The 14,922-nt window shown below is 43.7% G+C and overlaps 1 non-coding gene and 1 pseudogene across 1 annotated transcript; both read right to left on the reverse strand.

Moving 5' to 3' along the window:
* Positions 1 to 4,304: 4,304 nt before the first annotated feature.
* On the reverse strand, positions 4,305 to 4,410 carry LOC127666461 (U6 spliceosomal RNA). The gene has a single exon (XR_007973653.1). It is a non-coding gene; the product is annotated as a U6 spliceosomal RNA (small nuclear RNA).
* A 9,596-nt stretch (positions 4,411 to 14,006) lies between these two features.
* Positions 14,007 to 14,536, reverse strand: LOC127665669 (guided entry of tail-anchored proteins factor 1-like; annotated as a pseudogene).
* Between the last annotated feature and the right edge of the window lie 386 nt (positions 14,537 to 14,922).

Raw genomic sequence — 14,922 nt, forward strand, 5'->3', positions numbered from 1 at the left:
ATTTTTTAATAGGGTTGTTTGGTTTTCTTGAGTCTAACTTCTTGAGTTATTTATATATATTGGATATTAGCACTCTATCTGATGTAGGATTGGTGAAGATCTTTTCCCAATTTGTTGGTTGCCGATTTGTCCTTTTCATGGTGTCCTTTGCCTTACAGAAACTTTGTAATTTTATGAGGTCCCATTTGTCAATTCTTGCTCTTAGAGCATACGCTATTGGTGTTCTGTTCAGAAACTTTCTCCCTGTACCGATGTCCTCAAGGGTCTTCCCCAGTTTCTTTTCTATTAGCTTCAGAGTGTCTGGCTTTATGTGGAGGTCCTTGATCCATTTGGATTTGAGCTTAGTACAAGGAGACAAGGATGGATCAATTCGCATTCTTCTGCATGCTGACCTCCAGTTGAACCAGCACCATTTGTTGAAAAGGCTATTTTTCCCCCATTGGCTGTTTTCAGGCCCTTTGTCGAGGATCAAGTGGCCATAGGTGTGTGGGTTCATTTCTGGATCTTCAATCCTGTTCCATTGCTCTGCCTGCCTGTCACTGTACCAATACCATGCAGTTTTAACACTATTGCTCGGTAGTATTGCTTGCGGTCAGGGATACTGATTCCCCTAGAATTTCTTTTGTTGCTGAAAATTGTTTTAGCTATCCTGGGTTTTTTGTTATTCCAGATGAATTTGAGAATTGCTCTTTCTAGCTCTGTGAAGAATTGAGTTGGGATTTTGATGGGTATTGCATTGAATCTGTATATTGCTTTTGGCAAAATGGCCATTTTAACTATATTGATTCTACCGATCCATGAGCATGGGAGGTTTTCCCATTTTTTGAGGTCTTCTTCCATTTCCTTCTTCAGAGTCTTGAAGTTCTTGTCATACAGATCTTTTACATGTTTGGTAAGAGTCACCCCAAGATACTTTATACTGTTTGTGGCTATTGTGAAGGGGGTCATTTCCCTAATTTCTTTCTCAGCCTGCTTATCCTTTGAGTATAGGAAGGTCACTGATTTGCTTGAGTTGATTTTATAACCTGCCACTTTGCTGAAGTTGTTTATCAGCTGTAGGAGTTCTCTAGTGGAGTTTTTTTGGGTCACTTAGGTAGACTATCATGTCATCTGCAAATAATGATAGTTTGACTTCTTCCTTTCCGATTTGTATCCCTTTGACCTCCTTATGTTGTCGAATTGCCCGAGCTAGTACCTCAAGTACAATATTGAAAAGATAAGGAGAAAGGGGGCAGCCCTGTGTAGTCCCTGATTTTAGTGGGATTGCTTCAAGTTTCTCTCCATTTAGTTTGATGCTGGCTACCGGTTTGCTGTATATTGCTTTTACTATGTTTAGGTATGGGCCTTGAATTCCTGTTCTTTCCAAGACTTTAAGCATGAAAGGATGCTGAATTTTGTCAAATGCTTTTTCAGCATCCAATGAAATGACCATGTGGTTTTTTTCTTTGAGTTTGTTTATGTAGTGGATTGCATTGATGGATTTCCGTATATTGAACCAACCCTGCATCCCTGGGATAAAGCCTACTTGATCATGGTGGATGTGTTCTTGGATTCGGTTGAGTATTTTTGCATTGATGTTCATAAGGGAAATTGGTCTGAAGTTCTCTTTCTTTGTTGGATCTTTTGTGGTTTTGGTATCAGCGTAATTGTGGCTTCGTAGAAGGAATTGGGTAGTGTTCCTTCTGTTTCTATTTTGTGGAATAGTTTGAAGAGTATTGGTGTTAAGTCTTCTTTGAAGGTCTGATAGAATTCTGCACTGAAACCATCTGGTCCTGTGCTTTTTTTGGTTGGAAGACTTTCTATGACTCCTTCTACTTCTTTAGGCGTTATGGGACTGTTTAGATGATCTATTTGGTCCTGATTTAATTTTGGTATTTGGTATCTGTCAAGGAAATTGTCCATTTCCTCCAGGTTCTCCAGTTGTGTTGAGTATAGGCTCTTGTAGTAGGATCTAATGATTTTTTGGATTTCCTCAGTTTCTGTTGTTATATCCCCCTTTTCATTTCTAAGTTTGTTAATTTGGATACTTTCTCTGTGCCCTTTGGTCAGTCTGGCTAAGGGTTTATCTGTCTTGTTGATTTTCTCAAAGAACCAGCTCCCAGGTTCGTTGATTCTTTGTATGGTTCTCTTTGTTTCCAATTGATTGATTTCAGCCATGAGTTTGATGATTTCCTGTCTTCTATTCCTCCTGGGTGAATTGGCTTCTTTTTGTCCCAGGACTTTCAGGTGTGTCATTAAGCTGCTAGTGTATGCTCTCTCCATTTTCTTTTTGGAGGCACTCAGGGCTATGAGTTTTCCTCTTAGCACTGCTTTCATTGTGTCCCAAAGATTTCGGTATGTTGTGCCTTCATTTTCATTAAATTCTAAAAAGTCTCTGATTTCTTTCTTTATTTCTTCTTTGGCCAGTCATTGAGTAGAGTATTGTTCAGCCTCCATATGTATGTGGGCTTTCTGTTGTTTTTGTTGCTATTGAAAACCACTCTTACACCATAGTGATCTGATAGGAGGCATGGGATTAGTTCAATCGTCTTATATTTGTTGAGGTCTGCCTTGTGACCAATTATATGGTCGATTTTGGAGAAGGTACCATGAGGTGCTGAGAAAAAGGTATATTCTTTTGCTTTAGGGTGAGATGTTCTATAAATATCAGTCAAATCCAATTGGTCCAAAGCTTCAATTAGTTTTACTGTGTCCCTGTTTAGTTTCTGTTTTCCCGATCGGTCCATTGAGGAGAGTGGAGTGTTGAAGTCCCCCACAATTATTGTGTTAGGTGCAATGTGTGCTTTGAGCTTTAGTAAAGTTTCTTTTATGAATGAGGGTGCCTGCATAGGTAGAAATTTTTAAAAACTTCAGAGATCTGCAGAATGTGACATTTAATGTTATTTGATGATTTGATGCTGAGATTTAGCTGCTCCTGACAGCTGTGGGGTGGAGGCCCTGGGTTTGAGAGTTCTGGCAGAGGGAAGAGGGGAGGGAGCAGGCAGGGAAGTTGCTTTCACTGCAGCTGGTTCCTCAGTCTTAGCCTTGCTACCATCTTGGTTACCCAATTTGCCCTGTGTTGAGTCGGGTCTGGTGGGCCTACAAAAGACCACCTAGCCAGGGAGGATTGCAGCAGAGCTGCTGCTGGTGTTTTGGGAGAGCAGATCTCTTCCCCAAGTGCTACAGCTCTTATGATGAAGGGAGTTGGGACTTTTCAGAATCCATAGTTGAGGCAGCAAGCAGACTAGAGTCAGGGCATGCTGGACAAGCTTGTAGCAAGGTTGTAGTTGAGCCATTCCACAAACAGACCGGCCATAAAAGATAAGGGGCGTGCCTGGGAAAACTCCTATGGGTCATACACTATCTGGACTGGAGTTTCCTGTCTCCTGTCCTTGGATGCAGTTTAAAATGACCTTCCTGCTAACAAAAATAAACCGCCCTCCTACATTGCTGACGGCCCAATCTGCATGTATGCCAAAAAACCCACCCTGCGCGCCAGAATCCCCTGCCAATGTTTGAATCAGCAAATCATGTGTAACTGCGCCAAACCCCTCTGACAACCCCCCTGACTTTTCCTATATAAACCCCTAACTTTTGGGCCTCAGGGTCGACTCCTCTGTCTCCTGTGAGAGATACGTGTCGATCCAGAGCTCTGATAATAAACTACCTCATGCATTTGCATCAAGTCGGTCTCTCGTGTTTCCTTGGGTGTACGCTATCCCAAGAATGGAGTGGGGGATCTCCTCAAAAGGAGGTCCTACAGTGACAGAAGTTCTCAGATGATGGAGTAGGTCTCACACACTTTTAATCTGTAGGATTCAGGATAACTGTTTCCCATGCTGGGAACAGTTTGATACTGAACCATGACCTGATTTTGTTCTGAATAGACAATATAGTCACAAGAATTACCCCATTTCCCTGCACCCCATTATTTTCTCAAGATTCAGCCAATGATACTCAAAGGGTCATAGGTCATGTATGTGGTACTTATTTGGAAGGAGTTATTTTATTCCCTCTGTGAGTATGCAAAACAAACAAATAAACAAACATCCTTATTTCAAAAGGACAAAGGTTGAGTAGAGTTCCCATTTAAAATCGTTTTGCTCTTTATCCCTCCTCCACAGCCTCCCTCTGAGATCCTGGACAGAGGGTGGTCCTTCATTCCACTCACCCCTCTCCCCCTCCTTCTTTCCACAGTTTACCAGTTGTTGTCTTGATATACACAAATGACTGCCTTAGTCTTTATTTTGTAACTGAGAGGGTCATTTAATAAAAGAACAATGTTTTCTTGTTGTTGAATAGATTTAAAAAAAAAAACACAATATACAAATCTGGAGCACTTCGAGAATTTCCATGTCACCCTGTGGCAAACAACATTCTGATCTTCTCTGTATTGGCCCAATTTACTATACGTGTTAATGAAGGGGACACAGAAAGTTGAAATTTTGTTTTTCTCCATCTAATAAATACTTTTAATTATATTTTATTAATAATTTCTCCCCCACCCCCATCTGAGAAAGCGTTTCTCTGTGCAGCTTTGGCTGTCCTAGAAGTCATTCTTTAGACTAGGCTGGCTCAAACTCAGAGATCCTCCTGCCTCTGCCTCCCAAGTGCTGGGATTAAAGGCTTGCAACCCTTCTACCTGGTAATTTCTCTTCAAAACGTAATTTATATTTATGAAGTTTGTTTTGGTTGTTATAGTTCTAACTGCTGTCTAGACTGAGACTCTTCACCTAGAAGCAAAGTCACCATCTGTTGCTCCTGGTCAAGAAGACATTTAAGGTTTCAGTCTTTGTAGACTTGTAGACTAAATTTCCTGGTAGATTTTGGATCTCAGGGTGTAATTTCACAGCTGGGCACCAGGTGGCAGATAATTTCTTCTGATAATCTTTAAGACTGAATCTACAGTTTGTGCTACTAAGCTCAACAGAGTTTAACAATTTTAAACTATTTAATAAAATGCCCTACAGCCAGATCTCGTGGTGAGGGATTTCCTCAGTTGAGGCTCTCTCCTATCTCATGATAGCTTGTGTCGTGTTGACAGAAAGAACATGAAACACATTCACCAAGAGGAGAAAGCAGGTTCTCAGAGCAGCAGCAAGTCCACAAAGAAGCCAGTCATGACTCTAAGCATAGGTAGTGTGGAGTGGGGGTCAGGCAGCCTCAGCCAGGAGCAGCCTCCGGGAAAACACCTCATACTAAAGTTACTGTCCTGCTAGGGCCTCAGGCTCATGTGCATCTGAATGAAACTGAAACCCTAAGTGAAATCACTTTTGAAAACGTGGGAATACCTGTGGGTGAAGGACCCTTGGTTTCCCCTGGAAGCCAGATTTCAAAGGCTGATGGCTGTGTCTCCACTGTTCCTCCGATCTGCACTAGTGAAAGGCAGTCACAGGCAGTGACATCAGCAAAACAAACTTGTGCTTCCAGAGTTTCTTAGTGAAGTGTTCAGCAGTGCATTGTTATTATTGGATGAAGGCTGCACAGTTATTATATAATGAATAGTTTATGGAACTATAAAATGAAACCTAAAGATGCACCTATAGAATTGTCATTGTCTCAGTGGCTCTAGCTAGCCTGAACTCAATGTATAGACTAGGGTGGTCTTGAACTCTGAGACCCACCTGCCTCTGCTTCCTGGATGCCTGGATTGAAGAAGTGTACCACTAAGCCCGGGGACTCATTATGTTTGTATATAGTAATATACAGTATATAGTTTGTATATAGCATGGTTCCATTGGGGGAAACACACACCATTGGAAATGACTCTTCTTAAAAGCTATAACCAGCCAGTGGCTATGGTGCCACACACCTTTAATCCCAGCAGGCAGATCACTGAGGTTCAAGGCCAGCATGGTGTACAGAGGAGAGAGTTCCAGGACAGCCAAGCCTACATAGAGATATCCTGTTTTGAATAAACAAATAAATAAATATTAAAAATAATTTTTAAAACTATCACCTAGACATCTAATTATTTCCTTTGTTTCTAATATTAAGATAATATTATCTTAATAATATTATCTTAATATTGTTTCTAATATTAAGATAGGTCTGCACCATGCCCCACCCTTCCTTTCTTTCAGAGACAGGCTCTGTCTACATATCCCAGGCTGGTCTTGAACTTCCAAACATCTTGCCTCTGCCCCCCAAGTCCTGGAATTACAGGCATGCTCTTTCATTTCCATTGTTGTTGGTTTTGTTTTGTTTTTTTGCATTTTCTGCATTTTCAACATTACACATGAAGATAGAAGCTATGAAATAGTAAATAAAATCAAATGCCCATATTAGGAATTAGAAAAATAGTAATGAGCATTCAGGTAAATATATAAATACAAAGTATCTCAGTGCTAATTTTCCTTCCTTTCTTCTTTTACTTTATCTTCCTTCCTTCTTCTTTATTTCTTGTTAGAGTAGAGTAAATGTAGATTTATTAAGGATAAGTGAGAAAGAATTCCCAGGAGTGGCCAAGGCTCCAAAAAAGGGAGAATAAACAGGGCTGGAGAAATGTCTCGAGGTTAAGTCATTGCCTGCTCTTCCAAAAGAGAACAGTTCAGTTCCCAGCACCCACACGGCAGCTCACAACTGTCTCTAACTCAAGTCCCTGTGGATCCAACACTTTCACACAAACACACATGTGCCAAACACCAATGCACATTTAAAAAATTACTTTAAAAAGTCATAAACATCTTTTTGGTTGTTTATTTTTGTTTTACATTTACATATATCTGCCTGCCTCTGTCTCCCGAGTTCTGGGATTTAAGGCACCCGCCACCACAGTCATAATCACAATTTCAACCAAAAACTGTTAAAATATCTATGGCTGACTCTATTCTCAGTATTAAAGGTAAACTGTAATTGAGTAGACCAGGTCCTGAAAATGAATTTAAGAAGATATAAAGCTTAGCTGGATGGTGGCAGCACAATTCTTTGATCCCAGCACTTGGGAGGCAGAGGCAGGCAGATCTTTGAGTTCAAGGCCAGCCTGGTCTACAGAGTAAGTTCCAGGACAGCCAGGGCTACACAGAGAAACCCTGTCTTTAAAAAGACAAAAAGAAAGGAGGAGGAGGGAGAGGAAGAAGGGGAGGAGGAAGAGGAGGGGGAATGTGGAAGTAGAAGAAGACATAAAGTTTTAGAAGCTATAAAGGGATTACAAAATTACTAAGATATCAAGACCAGAGCATGTGGGTGGCTAGCGAGATAGGTCTCTGTGTAAAGGCACCTGTGCCAAACACATCATCTGAGCTCAAGCCCTAGAAACTTCATGGAGGCTGGAGTTGTCCTGTCTCCACACTCCCACATGCTGTCCTCTGACCTCCACATGTGAATTCTGGCAAGCACACACATACACAAAACAAACAAGTAAATCTAAAACATATTGTTTTAAAGCATGTGTAACAGAGACTTAAACCACGGTCATCTGCAGATCAATAACCAGACTCAACCAACGAAATAAGAGGACGTTGAAGAGGCAGAGGAGCCAAGTGGATGGTGGGACAAAGCCAGGTTGGGAGTTGGAATAAGTAAGCCTTGGAGTCCGTGGTAGCTCTTGACAAGCTCCAGTGCTTAAGGTAGATGACTAGGAAGGCCTGGGGAGGCAGCAGACTGAATGGCCAGAGCCTGGAGACAGGCACTGTTCCCTGTGTCTCCAAACGGTCAGGTTTTAATAGGATGACCCCTCAGGGCTGACACAGGCTTTTACTTCATTCACCAACAGAAAGTCTTGTACATCTATATGGGGCCTTTGTTAGATTACCTAAATATGTCTGCTACTGCCCAGCAAGCATACAGTTTTCTCCTGCCCTATACTTTTTTTTTTTTTTTTTTTTTTTTTTTTTTTTTTTTTTTTTTTTTTTTACTCTTTCTGTCCTGGCATTAAGGACAACTCTGTTGTGAGGTCTGCTTAAATCCAACATAAATCCAACATAACTCACACACCATGTCAATGCGGATGACAAAAATGTAATGTAATCAAGCTGCTACTGATCCATCAGGGCCGCGTAACAGACTCGGGAGCTGAACTTCCACAAGGAGCCAGGATATTAAGCTGAACTACAACCTTGAAGGAACGTTGTCCAGCCTCTTTAAAGGGTGAGATTGCAAAGCTAGGGAGAGCTGGGTGGGCTGTAACATTGTCCTATCTTATTTTGACATAAGGGGTTGATCGAGAGAGTTTTCATCAATCAGGTTAGAAGTAGGTTCCTGGGCCTGGGAATATGAACTTAGTTTGGCCCTGCCAGCAAGATGGAGAAGTCTTCTTCAGATGTCCAGACTCAGATAAGTGTCCTCTTACAAGTTGTCCTTGAGACATCCAGACTCAAACAACTGATTCCTTATTATAGAAGTTGCTTGGCTATTGGGAAGTCTCCAGTTCCCTTAGGGCCTGGGACCTTGAATTTAGTTTCTCTCTCTATGATTAAATGGAGTCTGAAAACAAAATGGTAGTACTTAGAGTAAGTTTCTCTCTCTCTCTCTCTCTCTCTCTCTCTCTCTCTCTCTCTCTCTCTCTCTCTTCCCCCCCCCCCTCTGGGTTTTTTGGATTTGGTTTTTTTTGAGACAGCATTCCTCTGTATAGCCCTGGCTGTCCTGGAACTCACTCTGTAGACCAGGCTGGCCTCGAACTCATAAATCCACCTACCTCTGCCTCCCAGACTGCTGGGATTACAGGCGTGCGCCACCACTTTCGGCTTAGAGTAAGTTTCTTTTGCTCGTTCCCAAAGGCTCTTCTTATGCATAGGAAGCCACTGCAAGGACAGAGGAATGTTTATGCTGTTTAGCAGCAATGAGGAAACTCATTTAAACCAGTGCCATTGATAGGAAGAGTAAGCTGGAATCTACACATCTGGGGCAGAGCACATGCTCTGAGCGGCCCCACCCCAGTGCTACATGGCCACCATAGTTTGGTTTCTGTTGTTCTCCACCTGTGTGAGGGCTGCCACACCTGTCAGGGATCAAATGACCCTTGCACAGGGATCACCTAAGACCATTAGAAAACACAGATATTTACACTACGATTCATAACAGAAGCAAAAATTCAGTTATGAATTGATAACAAAAATAGTATTATGGTTGGGGGTGGTTATGCCCAGATCTCGGGAACCCCAGGAGACCACCAGGAACTGCGACACAAGAACAAAGAGAGTCTTTATTATTATGAGGGTGACCGGATCGCAAGCCTTTCCTGTGCCACTGATTAGGAAAGGATCTCCAGGAGCTGGAGATCTATATAGGAGTATGTTGCGGTAAAACTCCAATCCAAATATGCCCCGGCTATGGGAACACAACTCAACTAATATGAATACAAGCTGTGTGCCTAGATTGGGCAGAGCTACCACGACACTACCATCTTCTAACTCGCAGTTTCTCCAGGTCATGTCCTTCCACCACCTCCTCCATCATCCCCCCCCTTCTCTCCCTCTCTCTCTCTCCCTCTCTCCCCCTTCCTCCCAGCTTTCAGCTCTGCCTTCCCTTCATCTGCCCAATCACTGGCTCTAGTCTTTATTTTACAAATTAGTGCGGGGGGGGGGTTTACAGGAAACCTGAGTGCGGACCCATTCCTTGTTCACAGCCCCTCACCGAAAACAGAATTAGCAAATAGCTCCAGAGCTATGGGCAACGGGAGTAAGCAGTTTATCAGCTGGGGTTCTCAAGCTTCGGTGTAACCTGACTGGTGAGGGGTAAAGGACTGCCATCCTCCAAACCTGATAACATTTGTTCAGATGTCCGGGCAGAACTGCCACTGGAAAAGGACCTTCCTGACCTGGGAAGAAGTAACACATTATGTTGTCAGAAGCTAGTGTATTTTACAAACTGATCACAGCTGTCTGGGAACACTTACTTGTCTCTTTCCCATAGTCCAAGAGTGGGCCTTTATCCTTCAAGGGCAGGAGCCATCTGGACTTGAGAAATGCTGGCTGTTAATCAGGGGAGGGAGGGCAAGTTTTGGCGACTTGGAGGCTAAGGTAGGCTGTCTTTACTCCTAAGGCTGGCATCTGCCTGGGGGTCGAGGTAGGGAGATGGGAAGGGAGCACTGATGGCTTTGGCTCTGCCAGAGAGACAAAGGAGAGTGAACCAAGGATTAATGCAGAGACAGGCAGGATACCTCATGTCTCTTCAGGGTCACTACAACATAAACTATCAAAGGTTTGCAGCATTTGAAAGGGTGAGATCTACTGCCTTAGATAAAACACGGACCAAAAGCAACTTTGGAAAAAAGTTTATTTCAACCTTCAGTTCTTAGGTCCTCACTGAAGGAAGTCAGAACAGAAACTCAAGGCAAGAACCAGGGGTCAGAAATCAAACAGAGACCACTCCTCATGGTTTGCTCAGCCCGATTTCTCATACAACCTAGGACCACACGCCCGGGGTTTCCCACCAGGCTCTCCCACACCAACCATTAATCAAGAAAGTGCTCCCACAGATTTGTCTACAGGCCGGTGTAGTGGAACCTTTTCTCAAAGCTCCCTCTTTCCAGGTGTGCTCCTACTTGATTCTAATTGAAAAACATGAACAAAAAACATGCCTGGCACCCAGTTTAATCGCAGGAGGCAGAGGCGGGCAGATCTCTGTTCATACGAGACCAGCTTGGACCCCAGAGCGAGTGCCAGGACAGGCGGAGCTGCACAAAGAAACATTTCAGAAAAAACAAAACCAAACCAAAAGCGAACCAGCACAACAGCCTCAAGCAAAGAGTACACTAAGCTTGTGCTCTGAACCCTGTGAAGATACCAACTGGAAAAGCATTTCAGGCCCCTCCCACTGGAGGCGGGGCTTGTAAGGACTGGAAGAAGGGTTGTCCTGTCACTCCTCCAAGTCTGTATTGAGGCAATCTAGCTAGATTCTGAGTATTGCTTGACCTGCCTCACTGGTGACAGTGGAAAGGAGAAAGGTAGGGGTGCTGGAGACGGCTAGGAAGGAATGTTAAACGTGTGCTCTGTACTGTCTTTAATGGTTCCATTTGGATGCTTATCACAACAGGTCCTAAAATGTGTCTTTTTCCTTATTGTTGTTGATTTTGAGACAGGGTCTCATGTAGCCCAGGCTGCCTTTGAACTGACTGAGTAGCCAAGGATGCCTTTGCGTGGTGGGGGACCTTGCAAACACAGGGTTAAGTTCATGCTGGGTAAGCACTCTACCGACAGAGCTATATCCCTGTACTCTATCTAGTCTATGTCTAATAAGGTAGTTATTAAGTATATATAAATATGCCGGGCGGCAGTGGTACATACCTTTAAATGGTACACATTTTAAATCCCAGCAGCATTAAAGAACCATAATTTAAGTAGGTTTTGAAAATTATAAGCCTACAGAGATGCCCTGTCATCGAAAACCAAACAACAAACACAATTGGTTACCAGATGCAAAGAAAGTTTTAGTATAAACATGGGAAGCAATTCAGAAGTTCAAGACATATCACTTATGTTTCAATTAATTCCCATTTCACATAGGCACTCTGCTGGGCTAAGGGGCCCCTGGTCCTTCCTGGAATCCCTTCAGCCTGCCTCTTCTTACATAGATGGGTGCTACTGTCCTAGAATCTCACATAGGGCTGAGTTTGGGAGGATGCAGAGAACCACTGGCCTGAACACATCTCTCTCTCTCTGTGAGGCCACTTTAACTGCCACTTCTATGTCCAACTAACGATGAAGGACTTCTCAGGATGATCATCAGGAGACAGAAGTGCTGACATATACCTCAAGGCTGTGCCCTCCAGGGATCTGACCCAGGCTGATTCTAGAAGGGAGGGCAGAACTCTGTGTCTCAGGAACCCTACTCCCCACTGTCCTCCTCATCTCTTTTCCACAAGATGGCTTCTCTCCAGCCTCAGATGAGTTTCCTTATTTATTTTTTGTACTAAACAACTCTTTTCTTTTTTTCAGATGTTTCCTTTTATAACAATTTTTAAAGGCTTTAAATGCATACACACCAACATTCATAAACATGGTCCACCTTGGAGAACCCTAAGAATCAGTAACAGTGGCGCCTGGGAAACTGCCAAGATGGGAGGGGACAGAAGCACACTTCCCACAGCACCCAGTCCCTTTTCACTCAATGTTTATTGCCCAATAATAAGCAAATACAATCTGGAGGGAAGGAAACACGCTGATGTTCCCTACTTGGTGTTATATACATTACACACGTGCGACCGCTAACAGTCACTTATTCCTTGAGGTGAGCTGAAAATCCTGAGACTTTCTTCTGGTTACCCTTCCAAGTGATCTTGGGATGCTGACCCTGGCTACCTAAATGATATGGTGATAGGCAAAAATCACCATTGCAGACTGTGGCTCACTACGAAAAGGGGGGAAGCACATACCCTCCCCAACCTCAAGTACTGAATCCCTGGAGGGAGCACAGATTCTGAGCCAGCCTTCTCCGTTTCTGAACTAATCTTGTGTAGACCATGTGCTTCCTTCACGGTGAGCATGCTGGAGCTAGTAGGCAGGTCCTCCTGGCGATGCTGGCTATTTACTCCATGTGTGCCCATTACAAATACAGCCAAGTAACCTCGGTGCCAGTGGATCTATCTGCTGCATCTGCTGAGCTTAAATCAATGGACTCTTAAGCCTGCTCTGGTGGTGCTCAGTCTACAACCAACCCAATGGCCACACACTTGGCCTGTTTCCAGTGCAGTCAGAAAAGCAAAGAGCTACTTAGGAGATCACTAGGAAACACAGGAATATAAATGTGATCCTGGACTGGAGAGATGGCTCAGTGGTTAAGAGCACTGACTGCTCTTCTGAAGGTCCTGAGTTCAAATCCCAGCAACCACATGGTGGCTCACAACCATCCATAATAAGATCTGATGCCCTCTTCTCGGGTGTCTGAAGACAGCTACAGTGTACTCATACAAATAAAATAAATAAACCTTAAAAAAAATAAATACGATCCTTCAAAACCCAGTGCTACCTACACCTTTAATCCCAGTAGCTGTGAGGTAGAGACAAGAGTATTCCTGTAAATTCCAGGTCAGCCTGGTCTACATAGTGATTCCAGGACAGCCAGAGCTGTGCAGAGACATGCAGGGCAGACAGGTAGCTTTTTCGTGCTATGGTTTCCCAGAGGCAAACACCATAGTTGTAGCCAGGCTGTGAGCCCAGCTCCTGCATACAGTAAGGCTATTGGAACAGTCACACTAGCACTGGTAAATACTGTAACCAGGAAAAGTGCTTCAAAAACAGTCTTGGTGTAGCGGCATGCACCTTTAATCCTATCATCTGGGAGACAGAGGTAGGTGGATCTCTGTGGATTTGAGACAAGCCTGATCTACATAGAGGATTTCAGGAGAGCCACAGCTACACTGAGAGACCTTGTCTCAAAAAACAAAAACAAAACAAAACTCAAATCAGAAACAACCAGTCTTGGCAGAATTCTGCCTAGTAACTTCATGAGGAGTCTCAGATGAACTGGATCAGACCACACCTTGCTTAACCTAGTCCACTCAGCACAGTATAAACACCCAAAGCTTTACAGACAGACTTCATTTAAAATGCTTTAAATAAAAATATATGTAGTCTCATGAACACATGGAGGAACCACTATAAAAAATTAACATGCTTAGCAATACAGCGATACTTTTCGCACACTTATATGTGACATTTCAAGGGTACAAGCACAGCGATGCCCACTATCATGAGTAATTTTCAGTAACTGAGATACAAAGGTTTGGTAGTAATTTAAAAAGTGTGGCTTTTTCTAAAATTAAAAACAACACTGTCTGAGTGGTTACAAGTCTGACTTTGCAGCTGGCGACAGACCCAAACCATGCCCAGAACAAGCACCAGCATATGCCGCTTGGTGGCTCCTGGCAGGTATGAATCCAGAGCTACATCAGGCGGTATGGCACTGCTGGAACTGGCCTTTCTGGCGCAATGGCTGGTGTAGAAAATCCTGACTTCAATAAGAATCCCAGGTGACACACAAAAGCAAACATCCCTAAACATAAAAAGCAAGAATCTGTGGACTTGTGTGCAATCCGCTCTTAACCCTATCAGAATCCTTTTTATAAAGACTTGTAGCTGGCCTTCCCCTCAGCCGAAAGTGTGGGGAACGATGACCACAACCATGTTACAGACTAGAATCCAACAGTGATTCCAATTCCACCTGCTACTCCAGTAGGTAAGGCTACAGGCGGTCCAGTGGGGTGATCCACTTGCTGGGCACCACGGCCACAGGGATGGAGTAATGCTTCCAAACGCATGAGATCATCAGGGCTGCTTGCAGTATGTAGAACGCAACACTTACAAACCACTTGATCTTGGCCAACTGCGCTGTCCAAGCCTTCACGTGAGTTTTGAGCTTGTCCGCCATTTTGTTGATCTTCCTTTCCAGCCTGGCACATCTGGCAAACTCGTCATCCATCATGTTGACGGTGGGTGGACAGCTCCTGCGTCATGTCCTGGATCTCTGCTCTTATCTGTGACTCCTGCTCTGCATTCTTCTGCAGTACCCTGGGAATAAAGGAGGACCGGGACGGCAGGAGGACGCTCAGCCCGTGGCACCTGAACACGAGGCTCAGCACCAGCAGCCGCGCCTAGCGGTCCATCTAGGATGCGCTCATCCTGGATCCCAGGCACCTGCAATGCCATGGTGACCACGCCTCTGCCAACAACTCCCTTCTTTATAAATCTGAACCCAAGCATCTGGAGCCATGATAATACATTTCAGATTTTCTCTACCTTCCAACAACAATGGTTATTAGTACTCTAAATACTGAATAACCAGCACAGCACACATTCCACACAGACAGTTCCAGCAACCATTTAGAACATTAGTCAACCAGAATTAACCAGGTGACCATTCTATGGGGGTCAGCTGAATGTTGCCCTGGGGAGTCACATTCTTTTATAGAAACATGAACACAGAGTCAGGTGCTTAAGCCAAAAAATGGGGGTGGGGTAGAATCAGAAAGCCAAGATGAAATAAACAAACCCTTAGGAAACACTG

The sequence above is a fragment of the Apodemus sylvaticus genome, chromosome 15 (genome assembly GCF_947179515.1).
Source record: "Apodemus sylvaticus chromosome 15, mApoSyl1.1, whole genome shotgun sequence".
Taxonomy (NCBI): domain Eukaryota; kingdom Metazoa; phylum Chordata; class Mammalia; order Rodentia; family Muridae; genus Apodemus; species Apodemus sylvaticus.